We start from the raw sequence: 12,987 nt of genomic DNA on the forward strand, positions 1-12,987 counted from the left end.
TGCTGGCATTATTTTCTTGTTTACCGGACAGAAGCTTGTTTACATAAGCTGCCAATTAAATGGTTGCCTTTATATTGTCGCACGTCGTGTAGAGTAAGATGTGATACAGTATTAACTGTCAGTGTCCCTCGGGTGGTTATCAGGTATGGAAATGGTCTGGTTCAAATCTCAAACTAAAGCTTAGTTAAAAGCAGTTTTGTAATTAATCTCCAGCCAGGGTCAGCTGAACAAGGTTGGAGTTGCTCAGTAAACATTAATATGCATTTTTCAACACAATTTTTCCATTTTCCCTGTCTCCATTAATGTTGGAACGCTATTAATTGTGGCAATAGGGATTTTAGTGACAATCTCCAGTGTGAGGAGTGTAAGACGATCTCCCTCCGTGAGTAATGTGCTTTTTCCATTTCAGAAAACACCACCTCTGACACACACCATCGTCCACACAGGCGTTTCCCAATGCTTTCAGATTGCATTGAATGGCTCATGCTGTAGGTGTTGCTAGGAACTGCTGCCAAGGGCTAAAACCCTTTTATCCTTGAGTCGGCCTAATTTTGGACCATTTCGTATAGACAATGGCGAGCAAACATGAAAAAGAGACAGAGAATGTGGAGGAGAGAGGGAATAAAGACCGTAAAATGAAAAAGGTTATAAGAAACAGATTGTTTAACATAAACACCAATCAGTTGACAGGAGCAGAAACAGGAAATTAGATTCCCAGGAGCTGGAAAATGCATCCGCGAGAATCAATGATTCATTGTATTTCTGCCTGCCACAGTTGGACGGGGAAAAGGGGGGGCAGGGAGGAAAGAGTAAAAAAGACGAAGACGGTGGAAATCAAAAGTAAGGAATCAAACGGTAAAGGAGGAAAGACACAGGATGATTCAAGGCTTCTTCTCCGGTGGAGATGGAGGAGGAAGCTCAACCAGCCTCATTTCCTCAGTGAACTCTTCTTACAGTGGATCCTTCATCTCTCTCTCACAGAGGATTCACAGTCTGACTCTTCACAGCAACTACAGAAAGAAAGAAATTCTAAGTGTAAAAGCGACAGGGTGGTTTGGCTCAAGCTTGTTAGTTTATTATTATTTTATAACGTTCTCATCAATATCTTACACGTTCTTCTTCTGTTTCTTGCTGAACCCATACTTCTTATTTTTTCACACTTCTTTTTCATGTTTTGTATTTCTATTTCTAATTATAACTGTATAATTTTAAAGGTCTTTATATTTATATTTATATTCTTGAATGAGCAACTGTATTGAAGACCAAATGTTCCCTGGGTGTGATTGAAGAAATTCTCTGATATGATCTAACTCGAACGAATGTTGTATATTAAACAAAATATCAAACTATTCCTTCAGAAAATCTGTAGTTCCCTTTCTGGGCAAGTTTTCTTTAAGTCTGAGCACTAAATATTGTACAATATTGTTGTATTTAATTCTAACCATCTCTCTGAGTGACAGAGGCTCCACTCAGCCCCTCGTCTCCCCCGTCGCTCTGCTCACTCTCGTCCTCTTGGAAACATTCAATTCTGAGTCTCTGGGTGAAAATGAAGCAAACCATTTCTGAACATAAACACATGAGCTTTGTAATCAATGGTGTGAGTGGATTTCCTGCTGAGTCACCTGAAACACTGGAGCCATCTAGCTAATTTGATGAGTCACTGCATTCTCCAGGCCAAAGTCACACAGTGAATAAAGAGTGGGAACCCGAACCTCCCAATTATTGGGTAACATCAAACAGAATATAAGTCACTCTACAGCGAAAAAAGGTTCCAAAACAAACTTTTTAAATGTGGCTCATACGGGACGCCACAGCAACGGGAAAAATGTATTTTCAGTCACTTCACATTATTTGAAGTGAAACATTTTTGGTTGGAGTTTCCGAGTCTCTAAAGCCAACCACGATGTGTAACAATAAAACATGAGACCTTTGTTTGACAATAAAAGAGCAGTGTTTCCTGCTCAAAATGAAACACATCTCACACCGAGCTTGACAGGAGATCCTGCAGGGACGCAGTGACGACAGGCTGGATGCTGCTACTGTACTGGAGAGCCCAGCCTGGAGGACTGCTTTCCCTGAGGACCCCACAGCTGCCCCCTCATGGGCAGGAGGAAGCTCGGCCTCTATAACCTGGAGACTCGCACGAGGCGGACCGGGCCAAACTGGCGAAGGATCGCAGCGTTTCGGGGGCAATGAAAAATAATTTCCTCCTGAAGACGGGCCCCGGGGGAATCCGGCTTGGCCCCGAAGCAGAGGAGTGTGAGCTATGCAGGAGGAATTCCAAGGCGGGGTGACTGAGAGCGTCAGGAGGGAAATGTCAAAGACAGACAGCGGCGTCGGGCTGCTGCACCCCAGACCTGTTTACTCAATACCTGATTAAAGTGCACAGATTTAGCAATCCAGAGCGGAGCCTGAGTCAAACAACAGACAGAGAGTCACTGATGTGCAGAGCAGAAATGTCAAGGGGGGGACAATCTTATTGGGAAACCACCTTTTGGAATATATTGTGTAACGGGACGTACTTCTTAATTTCACTGTGTTATTGACAGAATCCACTGTTTCCTCAGTGACCTGCACAATTCTATGACAGTATGTTTATGGGTAAGATGATAGTATTTAGTATTTATTGCAAATGGTGATAAAATAGTAAGACATCTGAAAAGCACCATGATGATCCAGAACTTCAAGCAGGTGTCAGGTTTACACTGTATGAACATGTCAGGACATTGTTAGTCAGTAGGTTGTCAATTAGCCAATGATAATGAAGCATGGAGCTCATCAGTGCTTCACCTGAACTAACCAACTAAGTAACTCTGTGCTCCATTTCAACCAGTTCTTAAAGGGATAGTTCACCTAAAAATGACAATTCCCCCATTATCTACTCACCACTATGCCGATGGAGGAGTTGGGTGAAGTGTTTGAGTCCATAAAACACTTTAGGAGTCTCAGGGAGAAACAGTGTTCCAGCTACACCATGTTTTTAGCCTAAATGTCCTCTGATATCTTCCTCCTAGTTACTGCTGCTCGCCAGAACTCGTGAGAATCGCAAGAACTCGCAATAGCTCCAGTTTCCGAAGCCGATTCCTAAACATAAAGAGAGTTTCTGCTTTCCGAACTGAAACTAGGGGATGATTGTACAGGAGGAGCTGGATTAGTCAAGAAGCAATCATCACAAATCAAGCATTTTGGGATGTAAAGATAGAATAACAGTTACATTTTGTGGTTTTAAAAGGATTAAGCTTGTGCACACTACCTGACTCAGCGGTTTGATTGCAGTCTTCCACATCCTGCGTGCCAAACTAGGTATTATATACGATATAACTCTCTATGCATGATTTTGAAGGATTTTTCAATTGAAGTCACAAAAGGAAAATACCCTAATTATTATTCTCTGCAGCAGCACCATGGCAAAAATTAGACAAAGTGACTTTGGCAGCTTCCTCTGTCTCCGCTGACGCTCTGTTCCGGTATTCTCCCCTTGTTAAATCAGCTGGACATTTGATGCATGGAAAAAAGGCTGCGATGGAAAAATCCTCTTCTTCTGAGAGTCCATCCCTTTGTTTCATGAGGAGGCCGTGATTTTTACAGGGCAACTGATGATGATCCTCAAGGTCAGGGATTTCCAAATGTTGGCCATATTGTGGCCTAAAACAAAACTAAAGCACAATGAAAAAGAAAGAAGATTCGGTCAACTTTCTTTTTTAGCTTCAAATGGTGTTCACAGCTGTTTTCACACAGGAACAGATACATTACCTCCATTAGCTGAATTCTCCCCACACCAGCTACTCTGCTGGCTTTGTTTTTTTTTCAGACAGGAAAAACTGTAAGACACAGTTAAGGTCACGACCTTTACAGAAGCCAGCGCTCCAGTGTACTTATGTATAAACTTTTTCCACTTTCCCAGGCGTTCGTTTCAAGGCCCCAGACTTCAAAGAGCACTTGAAAAGGTGGAGATATCTGCCCTAGCCCCACATCCACTCCCCGTTTACACATGGGGGAAAAGTGGAGCAATGTGGTTCATATTATTTGATAAGCATCCCATATTCTCAAAGGTATTTTAATGACCGGCGGCGAGTGCTTTCATGGTCCCGGCGCTCCCTCTCCAATGACACTCGCGGAGCGTGCACACGCGAGAGTGTTGTCTGAGACGAGCGAGCTGGGATCTTACACAGTGACACCAGCAGAGCAGACATGGCTGTTGTGTGTGATGGAGAAGAAGCTCAGCTTTCCTTTCTCCCCGACCACTGGTATTCATTATGTATCTTCTTTTTCCATCTGTCCGTTTATTTTTCGCTGTCTGGAGATGTCAGGGCGAGCGTGTGTGTGCTTCCCCCTGCCGTGACTGTACGAGTGTGTACTGATGGCTGTCAGGAGGGACAGCTTGTGTATTGTTTTAGGCCGTGTGGCATGCCAGCTGTCATGGATGGCCTTGGCCGAGGGTTTTTTCCTCAGGCCGCCGTGTTTCTCACGTCTTATAAGTTCGGTCTGTGAGGTCTCTGGCAGCCACGTCAAACCATCCACTGATAAGTTTAGAGGGTCTCACCGCGCAGGGTTTTTCACAACACCAGTGCAAAGATTCATAGTGAGCACCGACGTCGGCCACCCAGACTCCGGTGTCAGCGTGAGAGCAGCGAGCGGTTAATGACACAATTACAGGAAAGAGGCTCTTTTCTGTCTTTGTAGCAATTGTGCTTAAATTTAATATTAATTTATGTAGAAACAAGTTTTTTTTCCCCGACAATAGACAGATTTTTAAATAGAGATCGTGCGTCATAATTGTTAACAGATTACGATCAGTCAAGTGATCTAAAATAACATCCAGCAGCTTTCTATCGAAAGGTCAGCCCAGTCTTTTGTCATCACCCTCAAGTGATCACACAAATACCCAGCGGCACAGATGGGATATGACCAGTATAATTTCCCATCTACGGTGCCTCGACTGGAGGGTTTCAAGCCGGTCTTGGACGACTCGTCGTGCCACTTCTCCGTCCCCCGCCCGGTCCTCTCGCCGGCACACAGCTGCATTGTTTGCCTTCATCAAGCTCCACCGCAAAAGCCGAGTCTCACCCTTCAGGGGTTGGAGTTCGGCCTCATTTACCAACATCAGAGTTTGTTTGTGCGGATGAGTTATGGACTTAGTCTGCTGGTATGTTCTTTTGTGGTGATTACAAAGGGCTATACAGTGACTGGGAAGCTTCCACCGAACTGTCACAAAGCGCCTTTCTTTGTTTCAGAGAGACTTTCAGGAGGTGGTTCTTTACACAGCAAACACCCTCGCTCTCCCAACAGCCCCGCTTACCCCCCCCAATAACTGTAAACCTGCCAATCCCTCTGGACCCCCTGGAAGCTCAGCGGGGTCAAACAAAAAAGGGCCTGGACCCAAACACAAGGTTTTTAAGAGAGATCTGGAATATGTATTTCTCACTCTAGTTCATAGTGTGTATATTTTTTTGGGGGGGTAATACTTCTGAGAATCCACATTTTTCCTTTCCTCTTGGGAGCTGCAATGCCGGGGAAGCAGGGGGGTGGGGTGGGGATACTAGTCATGTTGTGGTTTTTCAAGCAAAATCCGGATTTTCTTTCATGTTTTTTTTATTTTTTTAAAGCGAGAGCGAACAGTGCAGGCGACAGTGCCCAGTGTGAGCAGTGAGGCTGGTTCTTTTTATTTTATTTTGCCCTCTGCCTGTCCATGATTTTCTTCCTTCTTTAATGTCAGATTCCCGAGCTGTAGCATACATTGTAAATTGAGTGTAAAATGACAGCAGCACCGTGTGGATTGTGAGGATCGATGCCTCATGATCAAAATATGCAGTTCGTGCAAAGTGCCGATTTTGGCTCGTCGATGTAGAAATCTCTGTTTCAGTCTGAGGGATGTGAAACAGCGAGGAGCTCAGGGAAATGACGCTGGAGTGTTTAACGTCTGATCTTTGTGCTGTTTGATGATCAGTGTGACCAATTCAAACTGATTCAGAGCAGAAACCTCCTGTGATGAGCCGCTGATTCTACACACTGAGTCAAACATCTCACTTATATTCAGTATCACTGATTTGACTTTCTGAGCGGCTGAGACATGAGAAGTGTAAAGTAAAAGATGAGGTGGATAACGTTAAACAAAGAGGGTGATGATGAATTCCCTGCCTTCGCAAATACTTAATCCTACTTCAGAGCCAGATGTGTGCACTTTGATAAACTAGAACACAACAGGTGCCTTAGAAAAGTTACCTCAAGTCAGTGCTCATAAACATAAGATTTTTCTAGTCTTGATGACCACTCAAAGCACTTTACAGTCCAGTTTGCCATCTATTAGCAGCACTTTTTCTATGAGGGGCAATTTGGGGTTCAGCCTCTTGCCCAAGGACACTTCGGCATGCAGATGGGGAAGACTGGGATCGAACTGCCGACCTGGTTGGAGCCACAGCTATGAGCCACGTAGATGCACTTTGTGAGCATATGTGTCAATGGTAAAACTGTAGTGTAAAGAGCTTTGTGTGGCCATCAAGACTAGAAACACTCCATATAAATACAGACAATGTAGCATTGTACACACACACATTCTCACCATGCATCTGTGTGCAGCACTTTCTCTGTCACACATCACTCACAACCGTCGGGACCAATTTAGGGTGCAGTATCTTGCCTTAGGACAGTTCAGCATGCAGAATGGGGGAGATACATGAAAACATGAAGGGCACAAAATTATCAGTAAATTAAACACGTTTGAGTATCAAGCAAAAGCCCATAAACTGAAAACATACGTACACACAACACGACAAATGCGAAGCAGCGGGTACTAGACTACGACAAAGAGTCAATACAAAAAAAGTCAGCAACGACGTGCACCAAGCCTCCAGAGGGTTAAACAGTGAAGTGCTGGAGCTTCTTGCTTATAAATGCGAACATGTACAGACACACAAGAATGTGTCCAAAAAGCAAAAAGACATGTCGAGAATCCAAATTCAATACAAGTGCTAATTAACAAAAAACAGAGGAAAACAGGAATATGTGTAATTGTGAGACAGCTCGTCCATCACGTGCAGAATCTGTGTTACAAACATGTAAATAAACTCACTGCACCAACATTAAATGCTGGAGATTTGGCATCGCAGCATATTCTGAATGTTTGAGGGGGCCAGCGGGTTTCCTTTGTTTGCTCTTGTTTCCAGCTCTCCATCAAACAGAAGACCAGTAAACTGACATGTGAAGTATTAAGTTAAGGATATAAAAGGCAGCGGGGCCGCTCAGAGTTATGGATAAGTCCTCATGCAGCTGTGTGATGGAAAGCACAGAGAACCGGGTGGGTGTGATCAGCATTCAAAAGAGTGAGAGTATCCGAGCAGGGCATCAATCAAACGGCAGCGCGCGCTGACGGCGACCCACTCCACGAGATACCGAGTTCACGACTCAGCCTTTCTTCACCTCCTCGTTCCCTTCTTCTTCTTCCCTTTGATCCCTTCCTTCCCTTTCTGCGCATCGCCCTGTCTGTCTTTGTCTTTGACTTCCTTTGTCTCACGCAAGAGCCGCCATGTCCAGAAGGAACAGATTTGCAGGACCGCTTTGATCCTGTTGTTATGATTCTTTTATTTGCCTCAGCCACATCCTTCTCTCCGATGCAGTCGCCCCACAAGATGCTTTGAATTAGGCCGTAGGGTGGGATGCGAGGAGAGGGAGAGGAGAGGAGAGGAGAGGAGAGGAAGAGGAGAGGAGAGGATAGGAGAGGAGAGGAAGAGGAGAGGAGAGGGGAGGAGAGGAGAGGAGGAGTGAGTGATGCTCAGGTCGATCCCTGGAAGAGGTAAGGAGGAGGCCTGTAGGAGACACAAGGGCAACAGTCAAAAATCATTTTCTGCCTTCTCTCTTTTTTTTGTTCTCTTTGTCTTTCCAACTTTTTTACTGCACTAAACTCAAAGTATTTGACATCAGAATACATCAAGAATATATGCTGATGTACTTGTGTAATATTTATTTGGAATGTGACTTTATTTGATTAAAAACCTTTCCAACGAAACACATTTTCACATCCAAATGGTGGGATTGATGTTATGATTGATGAATTTACCATCTACACCAATAAATAAGCAAAAGAAAATAACGTTTTGTGATTTACTGTAGTGTGTGTGTGTGTGTGTGTGTGTGTGCGTGCGTGCGTGCGTGCGTGTGTGCGTGTGCGTGTGTGTGTGTGTGTGAGAGAGAGTGTGTATTTAGTCCTAGGTAAGGTGAGGGATAAGGTTTTGGTCAGGCTCCCAACAGCGAATGGAAATCAATGCAATGTCCAAAAAAGGATAGCTACACAACCCTGTGTGTGTGTGTGTGTGTGTGTGTGTGTGTACCTGTTCCTTCTCCTGTTTGAGTTTTAAACTTTCCTTGTTGACATTTTTATGCGCGTACATGCTCCTGACTTATTTTCAAAGTGCAGCCACTTCAGGGTCCTGTGTGTGTGTGTATCCATGTTGTATGTAGGTCCTGACATGCAGGGTCACATCATGCATGTATATCGTGTATATTTATTCTCATGTGCATGGAAGCCAGGAAAGGACTTTTTTTTTATTCTTCCTGTGTGTATTGGGGCACTGCTTTTCTTCTCCCGAGGGGCTATTACATTTTTAATGTGTCTCCGCAAGACCATCTATGAAGTTGGTGTATGTCTCTTTGAACATAGTTCTTACAGATGTTGAATTAGATGTTCTTTATGGACACAGGGAGGAAAGTCTGAGGAGAAGGATTAGGGATATATATAAATAAATATATATATATATATATATATATATATTTATATAACTCACCTGCTGCTTTCTGAGCCTTTCATGTGACTACACTATACGACACAGAAGCACTGGACCATTCAGTGCCATGGTTCACTGATTTAAATTGGGCTTGTGTCTGCACTGGTCTATGGGTAAAAAGATGAGATATGAGTTGTCCAACTTGTAGTGAGGCGATATGATTTTTCCTTTTCCACATCTATAGAACCTTGTGTTTTGAAAGATGTGATTTACATAAAGTTTGTTAGAAGTTTATTGTTGTTGGTGCAAACACAGAAAAAAGGATTCCAGTGACAGCATCCCTGTGATCAACTGTGCGCCTCCAGACTCAGAACAACTCAGGGCCTTAATCACTTCCTACATGTGAGAGGCCGCGGTCGTGACTCTGAGAAACTCTCTCCGTACAGAGGGGCCCTGCGGACATTAAGATGAGCGTGTTGTCGACAGAGACCCCAAACATGTTTGCTGCATTGAGGTGGTTGCTTGATTCCTTCTCTGGTGAAGCAGACTGGAATACACGGAGACAGGGCAGTAAATATAAAAGACGAAGCCGCAGCTAGATGAGGTTTTACAGCCATGGTGAGTGATTATGGCTGTTTTGCCATGTTATGCGGTGTAGAGCTTCTTTTTTTTTTTCTCCCCAAAAAAAGCAATTTTTTCTCTCTGGTGTTGTGAAGAATTACATTTTGTTTTTGTTGTTCTTTTTTATTTGTGAGGACTTTACTATAATATATTTACTACATGTACTTGTTTCGTATTTAGAAGTGAGTTTGCATGTGGTGAATTTGTTCCAAATCATAAAATAAATTATCTCTTATGCATGTGACATTTTATCCATTTAAGTTTGATCTATTTTGTTACAATTAGATTTTGTTTGTTATTGCATATATTTATTGTGCATAACTAATTTCTTACTTAACCATTACTCACAAAGAGTGACATATTTATTAACATTCATATTACAACTCATATTCACTGCCAAACATCTCCAATCAGGATTACAGGGGCCTACAAAATTACATCAATTTTATGGACTTGTGCAAATTACTGTAATACCAGTGCAGATGTGCAGAAGTGTGATTAACTTTTGAAATAAAAAAGTTAATGAGAATCCATTGCAACTCATTAGCACAAGCAAAAACTCACGCAGGGCTTTCATCACGTCCTCGGTGCTGTGAACAAATAACTTAGTGTAATTATATCTGTGTGAAAAATATCGTCCATCTGGAACGGCAGTCATTTTAAAATGCCAAACACAAGCACTGGGGCAAACAGCGTTTCTCTCGAGTGTGGTGGGGGCCGACATCAGTGGAGGGGAGGAAGTGTGTATGGGCTTCAGCCTGCATCCACATGTGGGACACATTTGACGGAGTAAACACACACACACACACAAGTACACACACGCAGTCACATACAGTATAGAGTGCATACACACACTACTGTCCATCAAACACAGTGGCAGGAAGAAAAAGAGCTCGCCACGTTGCATGCACACAAATACACACACATGCACAAACAAATCACACAGTCAAGCTCCGACAAACAATGTGCATAGACGTACACACAGACTGTACTCACACACACACACTCTCAGCAACTTCCCCGGTGCATGCAAACACATCGGAGCATTTCATCCCAGACATTTGGCGGCTGTTGCCACAGAATGTGGACGTGAGCTGTGACAAATAAAAACAGGATCTGAATCTGAAATGTTTATATGGACTGTTTCCTTCCTCCCTCTGCCGACAAAGACGCAGACTTGATCAGTTATCAAAGTAAACATGACATTTTTATTTTGTTTTGTCAATGTCAGATTTTCCCCCACTATTAAGTCCATATTTAATAGGCAAAGATAACAACTAAAGATATGAAATAAGACATTTTAAATGACATGTCATTTAACTGGTATTTTCTGGATTATTTTTCTTTTAAGCCAGGGACGAAATCATCATGTGGACTAAAGGTGCATCAGGACTCAGATCGTGACAGTGACGCAGCAACAGCTGAGTTTGCACGGCTCCACATCTTTGTTCACTCTTCACTCATCTAAACATTTGCTGTGGATATTTTAACCTCTGGCACTGAGGTGAGGGTCTATCATGGAGGCTGCAGGGCCGTGAGGAAGACAAGCCCAGTGAATAAAGTAAGGCTATTTAATTGTGACTGAAAACAGTTACTTAGTGTTTGGCCAGTTGGGACTTCTGAACCATTGCGTCATATGTTATGTTCCTTTTTAGGTCCATTGGCTTCATAAGAACGTTTATTTGATTCATTCCTCTCATGCATTCTGCTATTTTCATTTGCACACAGGTTTTATTTATTATTTAATTTTCTAGTCTATTTTCCATTGGCTTTTTGTCAACTTGTTGTTGTGTAATAAGCCTGAAAAGCAATTTAATGTTTCACAAGAGAATGCATCCACAACCAGGGATTTCCCAGGAGGGCTGACACCAGATGTCCACCCAAAGAAATCACAGGGTACAAGTTAATGCAAAAACATTGTAATGGAAAGATCACAAACGCAAGTGTTGTTTACTCACATGACCACAGCACATATATCTATATTTTCATCCACCGACTTTTTTCTGTTTGCGCTGGAGATGGCTCCTTTCATATTTTTAGCTGCACAGCCGCCACATGTCCCCCAGCTGCCACTTGTGCTCTTGAAGTAGCACCTGTCCACCTGTCACTGACTCTGAGGCTTTCACCGACCTCACGACTCCTCCACAGGGCGGGCGTGCCAGTGGGTGAGAAAATAAGAGGGGAGGCGTACTGCGGTCGGCAGAGCGTCCTTCGGTTCCTCCTCCGGTGGATTGATTAAAGAGACGGGCTGTGCTAATGGCTGCCTGGCTCTCAGACCACAGGAGAGGACCCATCACAGATAACTGCAGAGAGGAGCAGAGCAGGAGCAGTTCTGCTTGTCGAAGCCAGTAATCAGAGAGAGAGTCGGATCTATTGTGTCAATCTTTCTTTAGAGGAACTGAGGATTCAAAACTTTTAGTGTCTCATCATCCCATCAAAGATATTCATGTCTCCTCATTTACCTCGTTTACTAGTTGCATTCTCATCACATATGTTATCACTGGAAAGGATTTTGATGTGTTCCTTAACATTGCAAGACTGAAAAGTCCCAACATCATAAAGATATTAATTTACACATGTAGCCGACATGTTTTTCTCATTTAATCTGATACGCGCTAATTGATCAATACCATGAATTACACCATACATTAATTAGCAGTGGTCTAGAGACTTGATTTTATTTTTAATATTAGGTGTCGGCGACTGAAATTTGCTTTTAGAAGATGTTTTTGAGCCTAATTCAGACACATGTGATGTGTCACAATGCTTCCACACGTCCACCTTTATAGGAACATCAGATCTGAGTAGCAGTGCAGACAAACCCTGGTTTAACAGCAGCTTGGATTGATTCCATCAGTCCCTGTGTGTCAGTAAAAACACCAGCCCTGCCTTCCCCTTAATGCCAAATTCTCAAAGAGCTTCTTACTTTTAGTCTCAGTGGAATGTCACAGTACAAAAGAGAACCTCTAAAAAACATAAATCAACTGGCTCTTTTCTTCACTCTTACACACACACACACAGACACACACTCACACACAACACTCCTCACTCGCTGCTGGGACTCTAGAAAAAGCATCGGAAACCAAAAGAGCTGCACGCTCCTCCATGGAATTTACTGAGGACAGGATGTTGGCTTCACGGTCACGCAATGCTGCACTCATCCCTACACGCTTTATTCCCAGTGCACATTAAATCATTGTGTATCTATATCAAGAGCTAAATACGGCCAGAATGGATCAAGACCTTGTTACTGGGATCTGCAATGATGGGTGTGGGTCGTGCAGCCCAGTCTGTGTGTGTGCAGAGTTAAAACCTGGTGCACCAAACTGACTCTGTTCAATAAGTAGCAGCGTCAATTAGTTTAATGCAAGTTGTTTTTTTTAACCTTGTGCAATAATGAATCCCATAAGGAACATTTGGAGGAAATGCATTGAAAGTTTGACGAATGTTTGCAGAGAATCTAAAGTTACTGAATGTGTGTGAGTCTGTGGAATTTAAAACGCTGTTTCATTGTATTTGACATGACAGTACACACACACAGACACACAGACACACAGACACACACACACACACACACACACACACACACAGCTACACACCAGATAAGACGTCTCATACCACATAAAGAATATTTCACATATTTAAGTAA

The sequence above is a fragment of the Hippoglossus hippoglossus genome, chromosome 21 (assembly GCF_009819705.1).
Source record: "Hippoglossus hippoglossus isolate fHipHip1 chromosome 21, fHipHip1.pri, whole genome shotgun sequence".
Classification (NCBI taxonomy): Eukaryota; Metazoa; Chordata; class Actinopteri; order Pleuronectiformes; family Pleuronectidae; genus Hippoglossus; species Hippoglossus hippoglossus.